Below are 23,389 nucleotides of genomic sequence, written 5' to 3' on the forward strand. Positions count from 1 at the left end.
GTTAATTCGTCGTAAAGTTTCGACGTAAATCCGACGTAAACATATTCGACGTAAATTCGTTGTTAATAATTCGACGTTAGATCGACGTAAATTTACGACGAATTTACGTCGATTTATAAATTAATTATTTAATTTGATTTTAATTTAATTAATGAATTTTTAAAATAATAAAAATTTAAAAATAGAAAAAAACAATTTAAATTGAAATTTAAATTCGAAAATAATTTATAAAAAAAAAGAAAAAATTTAATACAAATTGTTTTTTACAAAAAAACCTAATCTACAATGTGATTTCGTAATCGCCGAGGTTGAGATCGACGTCACGAGGAGGCTCTCCGTCTTGGCCGCCCGTCGCTGCTGGACCGTCGTTTCCTGTCTGCACTACCGGAGCCGAAGACTGACCCTGCGTCTGCTGGTCCGATGGTCCAGTACCGGAAGTACCACCGGTCTCAAAAACCCTTCGTGCTCGCTGTTGCCTCGCTCGGATTGCGGTGGCCAACTGCAGAACCGCTTCCGCAACGATGTCGAAGAGATCGTGTATCTCGGTGAGCTCCTGCTTCTGGGCCACTTGCTCATGCCTGAGAGTGGTGATCTCAGCATTGGCCGTAGCAAGCTCCTGGCGAAGATGACTCGGATCCTCCTGCGTGCGAAATCCGGAAGCCGAGGCGGCAGGACAGTCTCTAATAGAGCCCATCCCTAAGGTTCGGCCCTTCTTCTTCGGAGCAACCTACAAATGGAAAATGAAAACGTTAATTATTTATTAAGTAATAAATATAATAAATTTTAAAAAAATTGAAATAGATCATACTTCTTCGAAAATCTGATCTTGCTCAGCAACGGTCAACGGTACTTGGATAGTACCGTCAGGTGTGGCCTGGGTCTCCCGCTCGGCGATCCGCTGCATAGAGGCATTGTAGATCTCCTCGGACCGAGCGTCGACAAAGCTCTCGTCCCTCTTCCGGTGAGTGGTCTCGAAGAGCTTCATCATTGGAGGTAGTTCTCCTCCGTTCTCCTCGGCCTACCAATTAATAAACATTAGTCAAAAATATTTAATAAATTATAGCAATAAGTAAAATTAAAATAATAATGAAATAATTTAGATTTAATTACTTACCATCATGAGACGTCTTCCCGCAAAAGATATTTGGCCAGAAGTGTGCGGGGTCACTAACTTCTCACCAGTCACCGGATCGACCCGGTTTTGGACGGCCGAACACTTAGCCGCAGTGGTTTGGGCATGCGGGTCCAGCCAATACGCCTTCAACCCGTTCCAACAGGAAGTGGACATGGAGCTCGGCTTTGCGTCGTCTCCATCGGTCTCCCACTTCCGCTTCCAATCGGAAACGGTGTTCACTAGGCCTTTCCGCGCCTTCAGCCGAAAAGCTTCGCGGACCGTCTCGTTGATCCCGATGTCCCAGTTCCACCGTTGCTGCAAAAGAAAACAAAAAATTAGATAAATAATATAAAAGTAAGATTAATTAAATTTTAAACAATTTAAAATGATATAAATAAGATTTATAAAACATTACCGCGAAGCACTTGTACCAGGCGTCGAACGTCTCTTGCGACACCTTGCTCCAATTGTAGTGCGGGTCCACGAAATGACTCTTAATTGTGTCGGAAACGCTCCGACCGACACAATTATCCAAATCAAACCTATGAAAACAAAAAAAAACTTATTACATTAATATTTAAGTAAATTAAAGCATTAATTTTAAAAAATATAAAATCAAAAAAGTTTACTTACCAATAAGAGCCTGGTTCCGCTTTTCCGGGAACCAGACGTCGTAAAGCCCCCCGTCCCGGTAGGGCTAGTAAATCCTCAACCGTAAACTGGGCATGCGGATGAGGAGGGGCGGGTACCGGTTCGGCAGCCGGCGGTAGAGGTGGTGGTGGAGGCGGTGGTGGAGGCGGTGGTGGAGACTGCTCTGCGGTATTCGGAACCTGGGAGGCTCCAGAAGAATTTAGTAAGATCTAAGATAAATCCTTACATCTTGTGTAAATGTATATAACACCTTAAGATTACTTGATAAACACATATATGTCAAATTTTGAATTTTTTTTTTTTGTTTAGAAAGTTGTTTTACCTTATGAGATGGTAAGCCATATCATTCTCTTCATCAAAATCCCCCCTGAACCCCAGAAAAAATTGATTATAAGATTTAGGGGTTACATTTCGTCGTAATCTCGATGGTATATTACGACGAATTTACGAGGATTTCACCCATTCGTCGTAAATTCGTCGTAATAAAAACCACATATCTACAAGTTCCTGAACCTTATACTACAGACCCTTATATAATACATTAGTTTACTTAGGAAAATGAACCCAAAAACCATTCTGTAAGTTGGGAAAGCTAAACCCTATAGGGTTTACGGTTTGCATTTTACGACGAAGTTACGACGATTTCTAAATAATCATCGTAAATTCGTCGTAAAAGTCAACATATGTCCAAGTCAACACTTTAACAAATTTTATTTTCATTAATTGGCTTTAATTTTTCAAAAATTTAAATTTGACAAATGTTACATTGAAACATGCAATTAAATGTCAACATATTTAATTAGTCTTCATCAACATCACATTTACATTGATTTTACGTCAATTACAAGATAGAGGACAATTAGTCGTATTATCGATGTAAATATTACGACAACATTATGACGAATTAAAATTCGTTTTTCATTCGTCGTAACGTTACGACGATTTTACGAGGGTCATTTTTTACGTCGAATTTACGACGAAATTTTTAATCGTCGTAAATACGACGTAAGGTCGTCGTAAATTTACGACGACTAAAAATCGTCGTAACTAATTTGACGGAAAAACCCCTCATTCTTGTAGTGAATATCTTGCATCCTCCAGATCTTCAGGTAACCCTAAACACCTAAGCTCCACCACTTAAATAGCCTTTAATGCCAAATGCCGTCTACCCTGAATAATGTCTTTGATGAGAATTCACCATTACACTTAATGAATGTAGAGAGCTATTTGACTGGAAGTTAGATCTAAGTGTGTAGATTTTCGCATGACGGATTAACAGACTAGTTTGCTTGTATTTTGGTGAGAATTTTCTAGACTAGATCCAAATAGATGTTTTACGATAAGTTATGGTTTAGAAGGACGGTCACTGAGATATTGTTTAGTTCCTGCGATTTTTCAAAAATTTCTTTCCTGACTTAAGTTTGTTTAAGGACAAACAAAAAGGTAAGTCTGGGGGAGTTGATAACACCGTATTTTGACCACTTTTATGGATCATAATAATGTCTTATGCAGGTGTTTTAACTCTATTTCAAAGGTTTTTAATATGTTTTCAATGTTTTAGAGTTTCAAAAGAATTTACAGGAAACTTGGGCAAAAGATATGCAATTTAGAACAAATGAGCAATTTTGGATAAATGCAGAACGTCAGAAGTATAACAAGCGATGAACACCTTCTCACCGTCAAAATTTGACACAACATAGAAGATCCAACCAGCTTTCTAATGCACTTTGTTTCGAGACAATCCAACGGTTAGATCTTCAGATACTCCCGATGCAAGAATGACAGAAAATGCAGTTCCGGAAGAGAGCATGTGCCAGGACCGCGGCCAACACCTATTTTCCCTCGGGTAGAGCCACCCTGACCGCAGAACTTGGTCGTTCACTTTCCCAACGACTTAATTAAAGCCCAGATCAACTCTTTTTGTTATTTTTGAAGCCCTAAGTGTCCAGGACCACTCCAGAAGCTATAAATACCCTCTTTAGGTCATTCTAAAGAGGAGAGACTGAAACTTAGACAACTTAAAAAGAGAGAGAGATTTTCGTGGGAGCAACCTAGAGGCCGCCGCCGCTGGAGGAAGCCATCGCGCCTCCGTCTGCTTCTCCGTTCTTTGTTTTTCTCCCTTCTTTTCTTTAGTTTCCTGCACTTTCAATTTTGTTTATGGTGCTTTGTTACAATATGTTTGAGTAGTTACCCAGTTGGGTTTAAAGGGATTTTTCAAAGGGAATTTCATGTGTCTTTGCTTATGAATCGATAGATTTAGGATTTATCTTACTGCGTGATTCTTTGTTGGCCACTTAGAAGCCGATCTGACACGAAAGCTTTCATTGATTGTCTGAACTAGGACGAAACGAGCAATGATTCTATAGGAGTGGAAACGTACCTGTAGTTGAGTTGTGAATGGTGATGAGTCTTGTTCTGCTATTGCATCGTCTCCCTTCCAGAATCAGAGTGGAAACCTACTGATTAGGGTTGCGAGAGATAGTTGTTTAGTGCTGCGAAAGTAGGCTTTTCTAGATGTTCTTTGTTTGCCTTTAATCTTACTGCGTGATTCTTTGCTGGCCACTTAGAAGCCGATCTGACACGAAAGCTTTCATTGATTGTATGAACTAGGACGAAACGAGCAATGATTCTATAGGAGTGGAAACGTACCTGTAGTTGAGTTGTGAATGTTGATGAGTCTTGTTCTGCTATTGCATCGTCTCCCTTCCAGAATCAGAGTGGAAACCTACTGATTAGGGTTGCGAGAGATAGTTGTTTAGTGCTGCGAAAGTAGGCTATTCATACTTCCGTTCCTCGAGTTCTAGAACATACGTAGTTGATTACCTTTATCACTTGTTTAAAATCGACTTAGCATAGACCATGAAACCCTGCGAATTACCCTTGAGCCCCAACGTTTGTCTTTCATTGCTTATAACCTTAGATTTCCATTCTGCTTTTATTCGCTTGTTATTTGCTTTCATTCATAACCGATTTTTACTTGCTTTACTTGCTTTAGTTTTCTTTCAATTGCTTTTTACTTGTTTTCTAGTTTAGATTTAGTGACAACCAAAAACCCAAAATCAAAACCAAATCCCTTTTAGTTCTAATCTGATTTAAGCGTTGCAGTGAATTCGTACTGAAACAACTAAGTCTATGTGGATCGATACCCTAAGTACTACAGCGCACATCTGTGCACTTGCAGACTTTTAGGGGTTATAAATTTAAAACCTGAAGCTTAGTAAAACGAAAATAACAAACCCCGCTTTTGCTCGCATCACCTATAAGAATGGGGGTTTCAGAACTTCAGCAATATATATAGTTCTTGTGATCTGCAATATCTCAGATTTAAAGAAGATAAGTTTTCATGGGTTGGTAAGAGGCACACTCACACGGTTAAAGAGTGTATAGACAGAGTTGCTGTAAATTCGGAATGGTTGGCAAAATTCCCTGCTTTAGAGGCTGAGTTCCTAAGACTTTATGGTTCAGTTCATCAGCCTGTTATTACTCATGTGGCTGTAGTTTCAAATTGCAGACAAAAGAGGTTTCACTTTGACAAGAGATTGCTACAAAGAGATGATTTCAAAGATTATGTCTCCAGTGGATGAAATTGTTTAACCCTGTCCTGGAACTTCTCATTTACTGACCAAATCCGTGAATGTCAGAGATCCATTTCATTATACCGTCATCATTCTCATTTAAACTCTGCAAAGAAGATCGAGTCACTCCAAATTGACTTGGAAAAATATTTAACTTTTTCTGGTCCTCTTCATTAGGGGATTCCAACTATTCAAAAAGAGCTTGTTAAGGTCTATAGAGATGAGGAAATGTACTGGCGACTTAAGAGTAGAAATTCATGCCTACAAGATTGTGTGAGCCAAAACTCGCACAACCAAAAATTTCTAGGGTAATCGCAAGAACAGTAAGATCAAAAGAGGGTTTTTTTGCTGGAAAGTGTTTAGGTTTTATTGCTCTTGAGTTGTGAAAAGTTACAGAATGAATTGTAAACATCGTCTATTTATATTAATTCTCTGAACCGCCTAGCCGAGAATCTTCGGGAGAGATTTTCAGAATATTTCCTTATCGCTTCGTGCGGCCACCGTCATGATACTTCAACTAGGGTTTCTATGGGCTTTCGTCTTTCAAAGCCTTTGTTCGACCCAATTGTGGAAGGAAATGGCTCGACCCATTCTCCTTCTTATGCAGCTCGGCCCATTTGCTTTCTTGCACAGCTCGGCCCGTTCGCTCTCTTGCACAGCTCGGCCCACTGAACATCCTTCCCGCGGCTCGGCCCACTTATCCATCTTCACGGCTCGGCCCGTTTGTAATGTCGAGCATGGCTCGGCCCACCTTTCTCATGTGAGAGCTTGGCCCACAACTGATTTTTCCAGCCAACCAGTTTTCTCTGATACTTGATCATTCTCGGGATGGTTTATCCGCTTGGGGTGGAAACCGACCCCAACAGTTAGCCCCCCCCCCCCCAGCTCGTCAGTTTTGGAGACGAGAGTGACAAGGTTCATTACTCCTGACCGTAGGATAAACCATCGAGTCAGGCCATTGCGACGTAATTTCAGGTGAGGCGTTTTGGATATAAAGATGCCGAGCCGTCCTTCGACGAAGCGTAGTAGCAAGCTGTTTTTGGCGAGGTTGTGTGAAGGAAAGTGCCAGACCGTTCAACAGATGAGACTAATTGGGCAAAGACAGCGCCGAACTGTTTTACTAAGGACAAAGCAATCGAGACAGAAGATAATACCGAGCCGTCTCGTTAGTGACGAGGCGTTTTTCGAAAAGATTTTTTTTTTTTTTTGAAAAGATGTCGATCCGAATCACTAACGCCGAGCCATTTTGCGTTTAACGATGAGGCGACGATGTGAAAACTATTCCGAGCTGTTTCGTGTAAGGAATAACGACGAGGCGAATAATGACGAGGCATTTGAAGGAAGTTGCCGAGCCGCTTCGCGTGAACGATAACAACAAGGTGTTTTTTTTTTGTTTTTTCTAAGAAGATGCCGAGCCGCTTCGCGTTAACGATTACGACAAGGCGTTTTTTCTAAGAAAGTCACTGAGCCGTTTCGTGTTAATGATAACGACGAGGCGAATAACGACGAGGCGAATAACGATGAGGCGTTTTAAGGAAGTTGTCGAGCCGCTTCACGTTAACGATAACGACGAGGCGTTTTTTCTAAGAAAGTCACCGAGCCGTTTCGTGTTTATGATAACGACGAGGCGTTCTTATGAGATTGCCGAGCCGTATCGACAAAGCATGGTTTGGTTCACGCAGCTTGTGGGCTCGGTTTATCTGGACAACTCCATACGGGAACATGTTAATTATGTCGTAGTGAAAGCGGAGGAGGTAGCGTTTCCCTTTGATCTGTTGGAGGCGAGGCTTGAATTAGAACGTCTCATGGCATCCCGAGGTGCTTCTTCGTCCGGGCAGGGGAAACAAAAGCGAGTGAAAAGACAAAAACCTGACCCGCCCGGATCCACGCTCTCATCCCCCGACTCCATCAAGGCGTTGAGATGTCGTTTCGTGATATCACCTGCTAAACGTGTTGGAGATCAGAAAAGCTCCGAAGGGAGATAGATTTTATATCTCCAACAAGACCAATCGCCGGATCATAGGTGGTTTTCCAAGCAAAGATCAGTTTTGGACCGAGCGCTTTTTCTATGTCTTGGTGAACGAGGCGTCAGTTGGCGAGGATTACGTTAAAAAAACCAAGACCGCTTGGAGACCACTTGGTAGCCAATCCGAAGCTTTGCCTCGGCTCGGAACTGTTATGGTATAATCTTCTTTTACTGAGCTGGTTGTTTTTGTGTTGTTTTTGCAGTTCGGAGCATTCTTCCCCCGATTCCCGACGACCTCTTTGTTGTTCGAGATTCTCTTGCGGCTCGGAGAGTTAATTGGAGGAAGCATTTTACATTTGAGAGAGTGGAAAGGTCGCGAGCCATTCTTGCCAGAGTTCCTGTTAGCTCTTCGTCTTTAAATTCCTCAGGAGACACAAGGGAGAAAATGGTAATCATTACTCTTAGAGATAAAAAGAGGCGTGAAGAAGAAGACGTTGCAAGACAAGCCGCCGAGGCGGCTCAAATGGAGACTGAGGCTGTCCTTCAAGACGTTCCGCCGAGCCGTGATGGTGAAGGCGAGACCCGAGCTGTGGGGGCGAACGTTGCCGAGGTGAACGAGAAAGAAGTGGCACCCGAGGTTGAACCGGGTGAAATCATTCCCGACGCGCCCAAAGACGACTCCGCGGCGCGGAGTAAAACTCTTTCCAACTAGGCTATTTTGGCTCTTCCGAAGTCGTCGAGGCCCCCGGCTTCGCATCTTCAGAAGCATGGTTCCGGTCAAAAACGTTCGGCTGCTGATAAAGGGAAAGACAAGCCGCCTAAGTAGAAACGCAAGCCGTTCGCGCAAATTGGTCATCCACGACCTAGACGCCTCAGCGGTGATGTTCTCGCGTGTCAACAATGCTAACACGCGTCTTCCTCCTCATGAGAAGCTGAGGAGACCGAGATCTTATGGCGCGATGGCACAGCGCGGCACCAAGGTATGTTCTGTTTACTCTCCATATTTTATCAAATTCTGACTAAGTGTTTAACGCGTACTATTCTTTGAAATTTGTAGCGGCCATCAACGAGCAGATGGCTGAGTACGAGGCGGACCTGTCCAAGGTCGAATTTCGTCGCCTGGACGAGGCTCGGAACGAGACCGCGGCGGCAAAGGGGAAGCTGGACGAGGCGATGACCAGAGTGTCGAGGCTGGAAGAGGAGAAAATAGTTCTTCGTGCCGATGTCAACAAGGTTTCCGCCTCCGTCATTCGCCTGGAGGAGGCCAGGAGAGCCAAAAGCGCCGAGGGTGCATTGCTTAAGAGGCGTATCAAGGCCAAGGATGCCTTATTTGATACTTAGGTCAAGCGTGCCAAGAAGGAAGCGAGGCGAGAACTGACGGCTAAGTTTCAGGAACGCTTCGCCAAAGTGGTGGAAGATCTAGCCAAGCTCGAGAAGGCTAAAACTGACGAGAACGAGCTAGGGCAGATCAAGGGAAATCTTGCTATGATCAACAAACTGAGGAAACCGGATGACCCAACATTCGACGATGAGGAGGCGAAACTAAAAGGTTGGAAGAGCGAATACGTCGATGACGAGGCGTATGATTGCATTGCTTCCAAGATCCGAGGTGAGCTCGTTTTCTCGCCCGTGTCGCCGGACTCCGTAGACACCGGTCTGGGTAACAAACCAATCGAGGAGACAGCAGCTAACCTAGGCGTTGTTGATCCGACCGGATCAAATGTGGGTACACCGGCTCTTTCAAACCTCCTTGCTGAGCGGGAAACGCAGTCCGCGGCTTGACTATCTCCTCCTTCCCTCATCTTTTGCTTCATGCGTTTTTGTTACTGAAGGCTTGGATGCTTTTATCAGTTTTTTGAACTCTTATGTAATTGGTGCCTGGATGGCTTTATCCACTTGACTATTGATTTTATTGGTGGATTGATTTAGTAGCGGTTACCTTCATCTTTCCCCTTAGTCATTTTTGGAAATGTTGTCTTTTGCCTTTGAAGGTTTATGATTGAATTTTGAGGAAACATTGGCTGGGACGAACTGTTGTAAACTGGTTTTGTCGAGCCGAGCCAAGGGGGCTTTCGTTTACTTTCCTGGCCGAACAGTTACGAGAGATTGCTAGAAAGCTCGACTAAGGGACGTGCTGTTAAAGATTCTGTTTAAGTCTGAATCCCGAGCTGGGGGTTAACTCTTTTAAGGGATTGTCGTTCTTTGTGCCTTCGACCGTAGGAGCCGAGGCGTTTGAGTTTAGGAAAGATTCAGTGCGGAGGCATTTTAGGTCGGATTTAGTTTTGGCCGTTTGATGCGCTAAGTTTGGGACTCTCTTTGCCGAGGTACATGTCCTGAGACGATATCGAAGTGACCAGCGTTCCCGAGAGGGTGAATGCGTTTGCCGGGTTTTAAGAGTTCGTTTCGGTTTTAGAGAAAGCAAAGTAGTCTCGACTTACAGTCTCGTGTGCGATGACGAACCGTGGTGACCGATACGTTTTTGGTCTTAAATTTGTATAGCGCGCTTAATTTTAATCCATAGAGGATGTAGCTTGCACCCTCGTTCTAGGAAAGGTGGTTAAAAGTCCATTTAGAGAACTTTGTGACTGCCGCCTCGCTGTGGCCAGAAACGAGGCGAGGTGTTTGGAAACGTAGTTTGCCGAAGTGAATGCAAAGGACAAGTAAAAGTCTAGGAGAAGTGTTCATAAGTGATGAATGAAAACTAGCCGAAGTGACAAATAAACGAATTAAAAATCCAAGGTGAACATGAAACAACTAACTGGTTTAAAACGAATGAAATACTGGCCGAAGTGGCTATGACTCTTGAGATAGTAGACAAGCTAAAATTGTAGAGTTAATGAAGGTTGATAGATAAGACTTTTTAGGGTCTCAGGGCTATCAATCCCCTTGTAAAAGTAGCACAAAGAGGTTAATCAATCCAAGAATGTGGTGTTAGACACTAAACTATATGATCAAGTTCTTAATTCAAGCAAACAAGAGTGGGTTTTGATTAATCTAGAGACAACTACAAGCATAAACAGGTTTAAAGACTAATGACAATGACTAAACAAGAACTAAGCAATGACAAATGATGTGAATGATGGAGGCATGAGATTCTAGACATGATATTTGATTAGGGTGCTTTGGTGCTAAACTAGAAATGCTAATGACAATGATGAGACATGATTCAAATAATTAAGAACTCTAAGCTAGGTTAATCCTCTCATGAAGGTATTAACCCCTATACTAATCCATTTTCAAACCAAATTCTCATTTGTGAAATATGAATCAATATGCATTAATAAACAGTTCTTAATGATCATTGAAGCAAATAACAATACATCATCATGCAGAAAATGCTTAAACCTCTAATACACCTCTTTCAGGAATTTCATCAAACACTTTTGGTGCATGAAATTCCCAGAATCTAGATCTCAAGTGATATGCAAGGATCTAGCATAGAGAACAGCTGTTTAGAGAGATGAATCAATGAATCTAGCCCTAAGCACTCCTAATCTAACACTTTAGCACCCTAACCTACACATCTAGAATCTCATTAAGGTGACTACTCACTAATCATGATCAACACACTAAATCCTTTGCAAGATGTGTTGTTAATCATGACTAGAAGTGTGATTTGATGATAAGAAATGATGGAACAAGATGAAAAGAAACTCTAAATCGATTTTAAACTCTAAAAACAAGATGTATCAAGTAAGTTTTCACAAAAGGGGAAAGGAAACTAAAAGTAGATAAAAGGTGTTCTCCAAATTAGGTCTAATAACATTATATAGGAGACTTGGGCGAACCGGGTCAACCCGGAACAAACCGGGTACTGACCCGGCCTTCATGGGTGAAGATGGGTTTGCCACGGTCTGGTGTGTTCTTGGTGTGACCGTGGCAACCCAACCGTGTCCAAGCTTTCTCTTGTGTTCTTGGTCGCCTTTTGATGCCACGGTCTGATCAAACCTCGTGTGAATCTCGTGGCAAGTCACCGTGTCAAACGCCGAAGATTTGCAAAATTTGCCACGGTCAAGCTCTAGACCGTGGCATCCAAACTGTGTCAACACCCGAACGCTTGTAAAGTCCATCCAGCTAAGTGTTTGTTTGCCACGGTCAAGTGTAAGACCGTGGCATTCTCAACCGTGGCAATATCCGAAGTTGTGTAAAAGTTGCCCCCAGCCATCTTCTGTTTGCCACGGTCAAATGTAGACCGTGTCATGAAGCTCGTGCCAATCGCCAAAGGTTTGCAGAAGTTGCCACGGTCAAGTCCCAGACCGTGGCATTCAGGCCGTGTCAAATGCCGAATGTTTGCAAAGTTCCTCCCAGCCGAGTGTGAGTTTGCCACGGTCAAGTGTAGACTGTGGCATGAAGATATTGTCATTCGCTGAGGGTGTGCAAAAGTTGCCACGGCCAAGCGTGGACCGTGGCATTCCATCGCGGCATGTTTAACTTAGTCATTCAGGGCTGTCTGGACCACGTCGCATTCCGGAGAGTGTAACTTCCACGAAACTTGTCCGAATTGAGTGATTCTGGTTGCAGAAGACATAGGACTCATTTAACTCCAACTTTGGTGAAGGAAGCTTCGGTGCTTGGGAAGTGGAAGGCTTCCTGGAGGGCTCATCTTCGCAATGAATTCACACGATCAGAGAGGGCCGTCTATACATATTTCCATTCCGGAGACCGTATCTTCCTGCTCATAGCTCCGAACTGGATGATCTTGGATGTTCTGGAAAGAGGACTAAAATGTCTCTGATTCTCATGAAGGGCCTGGAAGCTGAATCGGCCTGGAAGTGCACCGTCCGTCGCATTCTTCAGAGCTTATTTGTTTGGTTCAAAACATCAGCGAGACAAGGGTTGCTTCCGACGAGCTTAACTCTCTGCTACCACGTCCGAATTCCATGACTCCACTTGCTACGAATCCGTGATCTAGTCCTCTCCAACTTCTATAAAGCACCCAACATCTGAATCGGACCGGAAGGTTCCCCGGACAGGCGATTTCGGAAACGTGTTTGCACCCGGTGATTTTGGCCGATACAACTATTCGCGGTACGTATTTTGGCCGACAAAGTCTACCCGCGGTACGTGAAAATGGCCGATAAAATTCTTCCGGGTGCGCGAGAATGGCCGAGAACCTCCTTAAACCAAATTTTACCCCTTTTCAAGCTTTGATCACCATTCCACCTCCTGGATTCATCTTTTCAGCTCCAAATACACCTGATAAACACTCAAAACATGCACAGACTCATTGGGACCTAATGCATCTCCTAAGTTCTAAAACAAACCCTAAGGACCTAAAATGCATGGAATAAAACATGATTTAGAATGAATTATGCAACCTAAATGATGCAAATTATGAACATATCAACTCCCCCACACTTGTCCTTTGCTTGTCCTCAAGCAAAAAGAGCAAATGAGAGAAAGAGTTTGTATGCATTGGGAGTTCATATTCCTTAATGAAAGAGTGTATCACTAAAAGAATTCAAGGCTCACTGTCCTAGTTGCTAGTTCTAAGATGCATTGCAAACACGATTACTCACAAAACTTTAGCCATACTTATCAATGAATGAATCAAGATCAAGCTCAAGTTTTTCACTACCAGCCATAGTTCCAACCTTTTGACATTCATTAAAGCTCATGTGAATCATGCTTATGCAAATCATGTGAACTCACTTGTTTTGGGACAGGGTTATGAGACAAAGATGATCTCATTTAAAGCATTGGTTTCCATTCAGCTCAAGGGATCACTCAAGAAGGAATAAACTTTAACAGAATGCTAAGGGTAAAAGGCAACTGGTGCATACAAGAGCAGAATCCCATCTACACAATGCCCCAAATTGGACTTTCACCTTAACTCTACTTCCATGAAGATCACATCCTAGCTACTCCTCTCTCAATACATGCATTGCCTTGTCAACCCTCTTCTCACTTAACTCTCATTCTTTCTTTCTCACTAGGGGATTCATCTTTTCATCTTAGATTCAGGTTTTGGGGTCTGAATATTACACTTAGCTCTTTCTCATAACACACTTTCTAGCCTCTTTTCTTTTCTTTTTAAACACTTGAGCCTTTTTGGCTTCTTTTCTTTTCTTTTTACTTAGAGGCTAGACTTTCTTTTTCAAACCACAAGGGATTTTTTTCTTTCTTTACACAGCAGACCCCAAACCTCTTTCTTTTCTTTTCCAACCCCTGGTTCTCATCTCCCACACTCAATGTTCCTCAAGAACTCTTCCTAGCCTATTCTAGACTCATGATGCTGAGCTAGATCTACATGAGACCCTACTCTTGTCGCCCTAAACCCAACACTTTCTGTCAAGTTTATTCAGAAAAAGGCCTCACATCTCCACTATAGTGTTTCAGGCTTCAAGGAAGGTTTGTGTGGAACTGTCTCAAGGTGTGAGAACAGCTACTTGAGCTAGCAAAGAGTGGTAAAAGGGATAAGAGAGCTCAAGTATTTTGAGGGTACCCATGAGTTCACAATGAAATGCACACACAATGATAATTAGATTGTCAAATTAAGGTTCTCACTTAGATAAGGCTGGACTATTCAAAGCTTGATTCACTCAACAAGTTCAAAGCATGGATCAGTCTTGATTTCATTCTTGTTTACATGCAGCAAAGAACTAGAAACTAGGGCAGTGAACCGAATACTTAAAATGATATTCTCTCAAGGAAAAACCTATCATTACTCCCTTGCATTGATGCAGCCTACATGAATATGCAACTAGACTCAATCCTGAAAATGAGAATGCAACTACATGATCATTTTTTTGTGAAATTTTTTTCAGATTTTTCAATTTTTTTGGTTTTTATATGCACTTAGATGAGACTACATGAATATGCAACTAAAATGTGACTCAAGACTCAAAGTGTAAAGTAAGAAAAAAGAAAACATGATTAGTAAAGGATGAAACTCCTCCACCACACTTAAATAACACAGTCCCTTGTGTTATAAAAGCATGAGAAAGGAGTATAAACAAGGTAAACAAGTAAAATGCAAAAGAAAAAGAAAGTCTACATGCTATTTACAAGGTTTTGAGTGTTTACCTCAATCGCTGAGGTCTGATCCCAGGTAGTGGGATGGGTTGGAGGTTGAACATGATGGAGTGGAGTATCTGGGTGGGCTGCTCTCAGGTGAGTCCGGTAAGAACACAGTTGCTGGGTTCACCCAATCTTCTTTTCCTGGTGGTAGCACAAGGTCATGAGCAGCTGAGCTTTCTCCCACCTCTTCTCTTGCATCTTGTTTGGGTGAGGTGGCTGGAGCTGTGAGCTTCTTAACCTTCTTCTTAAGCCGCCTAACACAGTCAACGAGCTTGTGGATCGTTTTGTCTTGCCATTTGCACCATTTCTGAAGGCTGTTAACTCTGGTATACAGCTTCCTTGTGTGATAGTCAGGCTCACCCCAAAAGTAAGGATCAAAGTGATACCTCCCTGCTCCCATCCTTCGTTCAAAATCCCTTGGCTCCTCATTCTCACAACCGGCTGTGGTGCTCTGCTCTTCAACTGGCTCTTTACCCTAAGAACTAGCGGTCTTCTTGCATTTGGGAATTGGAGGGTGAATGGCTGGGTTGTAGAGCTTTTTTTTTTGGACAATAAAAGAGACATTGTGCCTTTCTGTGAGAGTGGTGATGGCTGGGTGTGGCAGCAGAACATGAACCTTTTCATTTTGCAAGAGCTTGAAGGTGTACAAGAAGTGTTCACCATTGCTTTCTTTTAAAACCCAACCTTGGTGAGGGTAGCTTCATCAATCAACTCAGGCCTGACCTCAACATCATCAAAGACAAAGCCTCTTGCTTTCAGAATCCTTGTCACTAGCCATCCATTGTGCAACTTGGTGAGCTTCTTCCTTTTACCCTCACTCCAAGCAATGTCCTTGTAAATCAGCATTTGGCGTGCTAAGAATGCACCACTAGATGGGATGTAATGTGGGAGGCGAAACTCTCTCTTGCTTTTTAAGTGACTGATGAGGGGATGAAGACCCATACCCAATAGCTCCATGTCAGCTAGATGCACCACTCCATCATTGTACTTGGTAAAGAACATTTGGCAAAGCACCTTGTGAGCATAGCGGATTGCTGGGTTTCTTATCCATGAACTCTTGCATCTTCCTCCTCTGAAGCTCCCAAAAGCAATTGTATCCCACAAGTCAGTGATCATGTGATCAGGGTATGTGAACTTCACTGTCTCTTCTTGTGCAGGTCTTGGAAAAGCAAAGATCTCATCTAGTTCCTTGAAGCTTACATGGTGTTGTGCACCATCTATTGTGAACTCTATGTGCCCAAGACCATTGCCCTCATTGATTCTTTCATCTCTTGGGCCATATCGACAAACTTGAAGGGATGCAAGAAACTCTTGTGTAACACCATCATGAGCCACATCTCTCATCTCAAAGAATCCACCAAACCCCATGTTGTTGAAAATGAGCTGAACCTCTTCAAGAATTTCCATATACCTCAGCAGCTCCATATCAGGGAACTTGGTTTGCTGCACTTTTGCACCCCTGAACATAGCAAAGTAGTCATCAAAGGTTGGTTCTCTGTCCTCAGAACTTGACTTTGCTTTCTTAGCCCGCTTCAATGCTGTTTCCGGATCACTCTCTGTTCCTTCTTCATCCTCAACCACAGCCACCTCTTTTCCTGCCCTGTGAACGACCTCAACCAATGCCAGCTCTTTACCAGAAGTTTTTGAAGTAGAGGCCTTTGTTTTCTTTGGTGCAGCAACCTTCTTTGTTTTCTTCTCAGCTGGATCCTTTGGCTTTCTCTGCCTTTTCTGTTTCTTGAAAACTTTTTGCCCAAAAGGTATAATCTTATCCTCTGAAGCTCCAGCTTTCTCCTTTTTGGCTTTATCCATGGCTGTGGTTCTTTTTGTTCCTCCCATCTGCAATTTCTCAAACAGCTGTAAGCACCAAAGCAAGAGAACAACAAAATTTTTCCAAAATTCACCAAGCTCATGTGTGGTACAAATCGATTTCTCTTGAAAAGAATGTATTTTAATCTGATTTAAAACTCAGTAAACTCAAAGCAATGGCAAGAAGCAATGCACACAAAGAGTTCAGCTTGAAACACAATTCTAAAAAAAAAAAATCGATACACTTGATGAATTTCAAGAAACATTTCTCAATAATTCCAAGAACAGGTTATTCTCAAGCAAGATCCATGTAATTCCTATCCATTCTACTTGCACAATACTCACAAAATGATTCCAAGGTATCAAGAAGCCCATTAAAATCGATTCCATTTGTTTTTCTTTTCATGAACAGTACACTAAAGCATGGAAAAGGTGAGTTTTAACAGACTAAATACCTTGGAATCTTCAAGTTTCGAGTGAAAAACGAATGTGCAGCAAGAAACTATACAGGATTACGAGTTCAATGCAGTTGGAATTTCTCAATTTGATGCAGGAATGAGAGAGATATGAAAGTTTAAGGTTCAAGAATGGAGAGAAAAGAGCAAACTCGCGATGAAGAAGAAGGAGAGGTGGGGAACAGCTGGCTTGGCGCGTCTGTTGACGGGTCAACGTCCGTACGGTCAACGTCCGTACGGTCAACTGGATTTCAAATTTTTGATCGCGCCTGTTTGACCGTGGCACGTGGTCGTGGAAAAAACGCTTTTGAGTCCCTTCTTTGCCGCGGTCTTGGTGTGGCCGTGCCTTCAGACCGTGGCAAACACCGAATGTTGGCTCCTTCTTCTTTCTCTTGCCACGGCCAAGTGTTCTCCCGTGGCAATATCAACCGTGGCAATGTCAAACCTCGGTCAAACCTTCGTATTCCTTGCCACAGCCAGCCTTTTAGCCCGTGTCCTCTAGACCGCGTCATTCTCCGAACGTTGGTCACTCCACCTTTGTTTTTGCCACGGTTTGGTTTCTTCCCGTGGCACTCCTCTTGTGGCAAACCCCGAGCACTGGACATTTCATCTTCATTTTGCCACGGCCACACCTTCTTCCCGTGGCGACTCACTCGTGGCAATCTCCGAATCAAAGTTGTGCAACATTTCCTTTGCCACGGCCAAGTTCTTTACTCGTGTCTGCCAGCCCGTGTCAATCACCGAACCAAGGGCATTTCTGTGTACTTTGCCACGGTCTGGTTCCTTCCCGTGACAACTCCAACCGTGGCAAACCCAGAGCCTTGGTCATTCCTCTTTTTCTTATGCCACGGTCGCCTACGTTCCATGTCACAAGGCCATGGCAATCACCGAATATGTGCTTCTTTTGCCACGGCCTGGTCTTGAGACCGTGATTCATTCCCCGTGGCAACACAAAAAGGCTTGCCACGCCTTGTTCTTGACCGTGGCCAGTGCCCATGTCAAAGGCCGAGCACAAGCTTGCCTCCATTCCTTCATCTCTTTTCATCTTGCATTCACTTTCCAAGGGTACAAAGTCAAACCTATAACCTGTAGACACTAAACAAACCCATCAAAACATCCTAAAACATAAAAAGAAAGGAATCAAAAGATCAAAAGCATATTTACAAGGATAAGCTTGGGGTGTCTCCCAAGAGCACTTTGTTTAAAGTCTCTAAGTTTGACTTTGGAAACCTGTTTAACAGGCTGGTGGATCAAGAAGGGGAACTGATGTAGCTTTCTCCTTCCCTTGTGAAACTAAGTAATGCTTGATTCTCTGTCCATTCACCACAAATTATTGACATTCTTCCCTTCTAAGACAATGGCACCATAAGGCCTCACTTCAAGAACTTTGAAAGGTCCAGACCACCTAGACTTAAGCTTTCCTGGAAACAAGTTAAGTCTAGAGTTGAACAGCAACACCAAATCACCATTCTCGAACTCTCTTTTCAGAATCTTTTGATCATGCAGAACCTTGGCTTCTCCTTATAGATCTTTGAGCTTTCAAAAGCCTCAAGCCTAATCTCCTCAAGTTCATGGAGTTGCATGATCCTTTTCTCTTGAGCTGTCTTGATATCAAAGTTCAGCAACTTCACAGCCCACATAGCCTTGTATTCCAGCTCAACAGGAAGGTGGCAGCTCTTCCCATATAGCAGACTGAATGGTGATGTCCCAATTGGAGTTTTAAAGGCAGTCCTATAAGCCCACAATGCATCATCTAGCCTTTTGCTCTAATCTTTTCTGCTTGAGCTAACAGTCCTCTCAAGAATGGCTTTGATCTGTCTATTGGATACTTCAACCTGGCCACTAGTTTGAGGATGATAAGGAGTAGCTACCTTGTGTTTCACTTCATGCTTTCTCAACAAACCCTCCAAAGTCTTGTTCACAAAATGAGATCCTCCATCAGAGATAACAACCCTTGGAACTCCAAACCTTGGAAAGATAATGCTTTTGAACAGCTTCACTACAACCTTGGAATCATTGGTAGGGCAAGCAATGGCCTCAACCCATTTGGACACATAGTCCACAGCAACAAGTATATACTGATTCCCATAGGATGAAATGAAGGGTCCCATGAAGTCAATCCCCCAGAAATCAAAGATCTCAACTTCTAGAATGGGGTTTTGAGGCATCTCACTCCTCTTTAATTCAGGAGGCTCCACCCCACATGCAAGATAATTCACTATGTCTGCAAACCAAGGCATCCTCCTTTCTTGAATGCTCTCTACTTCCTCAAACTCCAAGTAGGAATGGAGCACCATCAGAGACTCTCAGGCAAAGCATCATCTATGGGGACCGTTTCTTCAATCCTCAGCCTTGAGAGATGGTCTGCAGCACCATTCTCAATCCCCTTTTTATCAAGCACCTCCATATCAAACTCTTGGAGCAACAAAACCCATCTTAACAGCCTTGTCTTGGCATCTTTCTTGGTCATCAGATACCTGAGGGCTGCATGATCAGTATACACAATGACTTTTGATCCCACCAGGTAACTTCTGAACTTATCAAAGGCAAAGACTATTGCCAGCATTTCCTTCTCAGTAGTAGCATACTTCTCTTGTGCTGAGTCAAGTGTTCTACTGGCATAGTAGATGACATGTAGCTTCTTGTCTTTCTTTTGCCCAAGCACTGCTCCAACAGAAAAATCAGATGCATCTGTCATGACCTCAAAAGGAAGGGACCAGTCTGGTGCCTGAACTATTGGTGCACTAACCAATGCCTCCTTGATCAACTTGAAGGCCTCCTCACATTCAGCATCAAAGATGAAATCCACTTCTTTACACAACAGTCTTGTCAAGGGCCTGACAATTCTTTAGAAGTCCTTTATGAATCTTCTATAAAACCCTGCATGCCCAAGGAAACTCCTTATCCCTTTAACTGAAGTGAGAGTTTGCAGATTCACCATCACTTCCACCTTTGCCCTATCAACCTCTATGCCCTTCTCAGATATCTTGTGCCCAAGAACTATTCCTTCCTGCACCATGAAGTGGCCCTTCTCCCAGTTCAACACCAAGTTATGCTGCTCACATCTCTCGAAAAACTGTGACAAATTTGAGAGACAATCCAAGAAGGAGGAGCCATAGACACTAAAGTCATCCATGAACACCTCAACTTTCTCTTCAGTAATATCAGAGAAAATGTGCATCATACATCTTTGAAAAGTGGCCGGTGCATTACATAAACCGAAAGGCATTCTCCTATAAGCATAAGTGCCATAGGGGCAAGTGAATGTGGTTTTCTCTTGGTCTCTTGGATCTATGGGAATTTAAAAAAATCCAGGGTACCCATCGAGAAAACAATAATAAGGATGATTAGCTAACCTTTCAAGCATTTGATCAATGAATGGTAGAGGGAAATGGTCTTTTCTAGAAGCAGAATTCAATTTCCTATAGTCAATGCACATGCGATGGCCAGTTATGGTTCTTTGAGCTATGAGTTCATCCTTATCGTTTTTAACCACTGTGATCCCACCCTTCTTGGGCACAACATGAACAGGAGACACCCATCTTGAGTCAGAGATTGGGTAAATTATCCATGCCTCAAGAAGTTTTAGTATCTCCTTCTTAACCACTTCCCTAAGGTTGGGGTTAAGTCTTCGTTGATGCTCAATAGAGGACATAGATTGGTCCTCTAGGTGGATCCTGTGGGTGCAAATGTCAGGAGAGATCCCTCTAATATCATCCAAAGAATACCCTATGGCTCTCCTGAACTTTCTTATTTCACTAAGCAATGCACTCTCTTGATCCTCTAATAGGCTATCATTGATGATGACAGGATATGTGGAGTTTAAGCCTAAGAAAGCATACCTGAGCCCTGTTGGTAGAGGCTTGAGCTCAACAGGGGGTGCATCAGCCTCATTCTAATCCTGGTCCAAACTGCTTTGGCTGGTGTCTGATCCTTTGATTGCAAAAACCTCAGAACCACCTTGTTCCAGCTCCAAAAACCTTGTCTCAGGACCCAGCTCTCTTGCATTGTCCAGATACAGCTTATACCCTTCAATTGCTTCAGCTAAGAGCCCATTGCCTCCTTGTTCTTGAGTTAGAGCAGCTTGAAGAGGATCCTCAGTGTTCAGCTCCTCAAGCAACTCATCAGCCAACTGATCCATTGTCTCCACATAGAAGCATTGACCTTCAATGGTGGGTTTCTTCATCATCTCATTCACATCAAACTTGAGCCTTTCAGATCCAAGTTGAAGCTCTATTATCCCACCTCTCACATCAATAATAGCTCTTGCAGTTGCTAAGAATGGCCTGCCTAAGATAAGAGGATCTACTGGCTCTTCATCCATCTCCAGCACAACAAAATCTGTTGGAACCTCAAAACCACCTATCTTGACAGGTAGATCTTCCAACATACCAACAGGCAATCTAACTGATCTATCTGCAAGGATAAGAGAGATCCTTGCAGGCTTGAAAACTCTAAAGCCCAGCTTCTTTGCTATGGAGAATGGCATCAAGCTGACTGATGCTCCTAGATCACAAAGACATCCACAGAATAGAAGAGGTCCAATGGCACAAGGGAGTGTGAAGCTCCCTGGATCAGTTAACTTCCTTGGAATGGACTTCTTCTGAATGATAGCACTGCATTCATGACTTAGTACTACCATGCCTTGAAGCTCTTTTGTCTTGTTCAGAATGGCATCCTTCAAGAACTTCCCCATCTTTGGCATCATTAAGAATGCATCAATGAGAGGCATAGTGAGTGGTGTCTCTTTGAGTGCCTTCTCAAATACAGCTCTTGCCTTGTCCACTAGTTGCTTCTTGAATCTCCCTGGAAATGGGAGCTTTGGTTGGTATGGAGGTGGTGGCACATACTTCTTTTCTGGTTCTGGTTCCTTTGCTACCTCTTTACCCTTTTCTGTCCTTGGTTCTCAGCAACTTGATCATCTTTTAAGGCTGCCTCCCCCTCAGTTTGATCATTGTCCTCAATGATCACTTTGTTGTTTTCAATACCAGGTAACTCTTTTCCACTCCTTAGTGTAATGGCCTTGGCGTATTCCTTGGGGTTGGGTTCTGGTTTTCCAAGTAGGTGACCTTGGTTCCTTGAGCTTGATGCCTGGTTTTCCTTCAGTTCCTTGATTTCCTGTTGCATGGCTGCATTCTGGCTTGCAAAGATCTGTTGACCCTGGAGTAGTTGCTGCAGAATACCAACCATATCTGTACCCATCTGTGGCTGCTGTTGAACCGGTGGTGGCTGAAACTGATGTTGAACCGGTGCTTGCTGTTGGAACTGTGGTGGACCAAACCCAGGTGGTGCCTTTTGCTGCTGTGTACTGAAAGTAGGACTTTGAAATGCTTGTTGTTGCTGACCAAAACCTTGATTCTGACCAAACTGATTCTTTGGTTGAAACGATCCTTGAAAGTTGTTCTTAGGAACAAAGTTCTGTGGAGCTTGAGAATTTGGATACACCTGGTCTTGTGGGTTAGCTACATTGGTGTTCCTGTAAGAGAGGTTTGGATTGGCATTACCATACTGATACCTCTGGAACCTCTGATTCCCAATGTAGGTTAGTTCCTCTTGGGTGAGACTTTCTTCACTGATGTTCTCAAAGAGTTGAGATGGTTCCTCATACTCTCCAACAAAATGCATTGGCTTGTGAGTTACCAACTTCAACTTGTCTAATTCACTTCTCAACTCCTTAACTTCTCTGGTGAGCCTTTGTTCTGAGCTTGAACCTTCAGACCTATTTGATCTGTCATAGTCTTCACCATAGGTATCATTGCTCAATGCTAAGTTCTCCACTAGCTCTAAAGCAGCATGAATCTCTTTACCCAGAAAGTTCCCATTGGAAGCAGTATCCAGCTGGTTTCTAATCTTGGGAAGAGCTCCTCTATAAAGTGTGCTGAGGAGAGAAGCCTCACTAAACCCATGGTGTGGGTATTGGTTTGTGTAGCTCCTGAATCTCTCATATGCTTCACCAAAACTCTCATTGCTGTGCTGAGTGAAGCTAGAGATTTGGTTCCTCAGTTTTGCAGTTCTTGAGGTTGAGAAGAACTTAGATAAGAAAGCTTGCTTGCGTTGCTCCCAAGTTGAATGGAGCCTCTTGGAAGATTCTTCTCCCATTGATGAGCTTTATCACCAAGACTGAATGGAAATAGTCTTAGCTTGAAGCTGTCTTCTGAAACTCCATTAATCTTGGTCAGATCACACACCTTATCAAACTGGTCCAAGTGTTCCAAGGGGTCTTCCATTGCCAACCCATGGAACTTTGAGTTCTGGACCATATTCAGCAATGATGCCTTCAGTTCAAAGTTGTTGTTTTGCACAGGTGGTGCCTGAATACCAGCTCCATACTGATGAGCATTGGCCCTGTCATTCTCTCCAACATAGACTTAGGGTTGCTCATATCTTCTTTGCTGTTGTTGGAAAGGGTGTGGTTGGTGGTGCACCTGTTGTCTTTGCTGAACATTGGCCTGATGCCTCTGTTGATGAGCTTGAGCTTGTCCCTGGTGGACATAAGCTTGTTGGTGCACCTGTTCCTGATGAACATTACCCTGATGAAGCCCTTGACCAACTCCATTACCAGCTCCATTACCCTGAGCCTGTTGCTCCTGAACCGGTTGTTCTATATCTACCACATGCTCTCTTTGTTCTTCCATGTCAGCCTGATCAACTTGTCTTCCACGTCTGTCCCTTCTCCTCCTTGGTACCAAAAGGTTGATATTGTCGTTGAGAGGAAAAGGTGGACCACAGCTTCTTGATCTAGACCTGGTGTTCATACACCTGAAATCACAAACAGAACTTGAAAGTAATCAGTAAAAATAAG

The 23,389-nt window shown here is 43.2% G+C and overlaps 1 non-coding gene across 1 annotated transcript; it reads left to right on the top strand.

Annotated features, from left to right (window-relative positions):
* Positions 1 to 22,486: 22,486 nt before the first annotated feature.
* LOC112082458 lies at positions 22,487 to 22,593 on the top strand. The gene has a single exon (XR_002897133.1). It is a non-coding gene; the product is annotated as a small nucleolar RNA R71 (small nucleolar RNA).
* The last annotated feature ends 796 nt before the right edge of the window (positions 22,594 to 23,389 follow it).

This window comes from Eutrema salsugineum, unplaced genomic scaffold (assembly GCF_000478725.1).
Source record: "Eutrema salsugineum unplaced genomic scaffold, Eutsalg1_0 scaffold_1, whole genome shotgun sequence".
Classification (NCBI taxonomy): domain Eukaryota; kingdom Viridiplantae; phylum Streptophyta; class Magnoliopsida; order Brassicales; family Brassicaceae; genus Eutrema; species Eutrema salsugineum.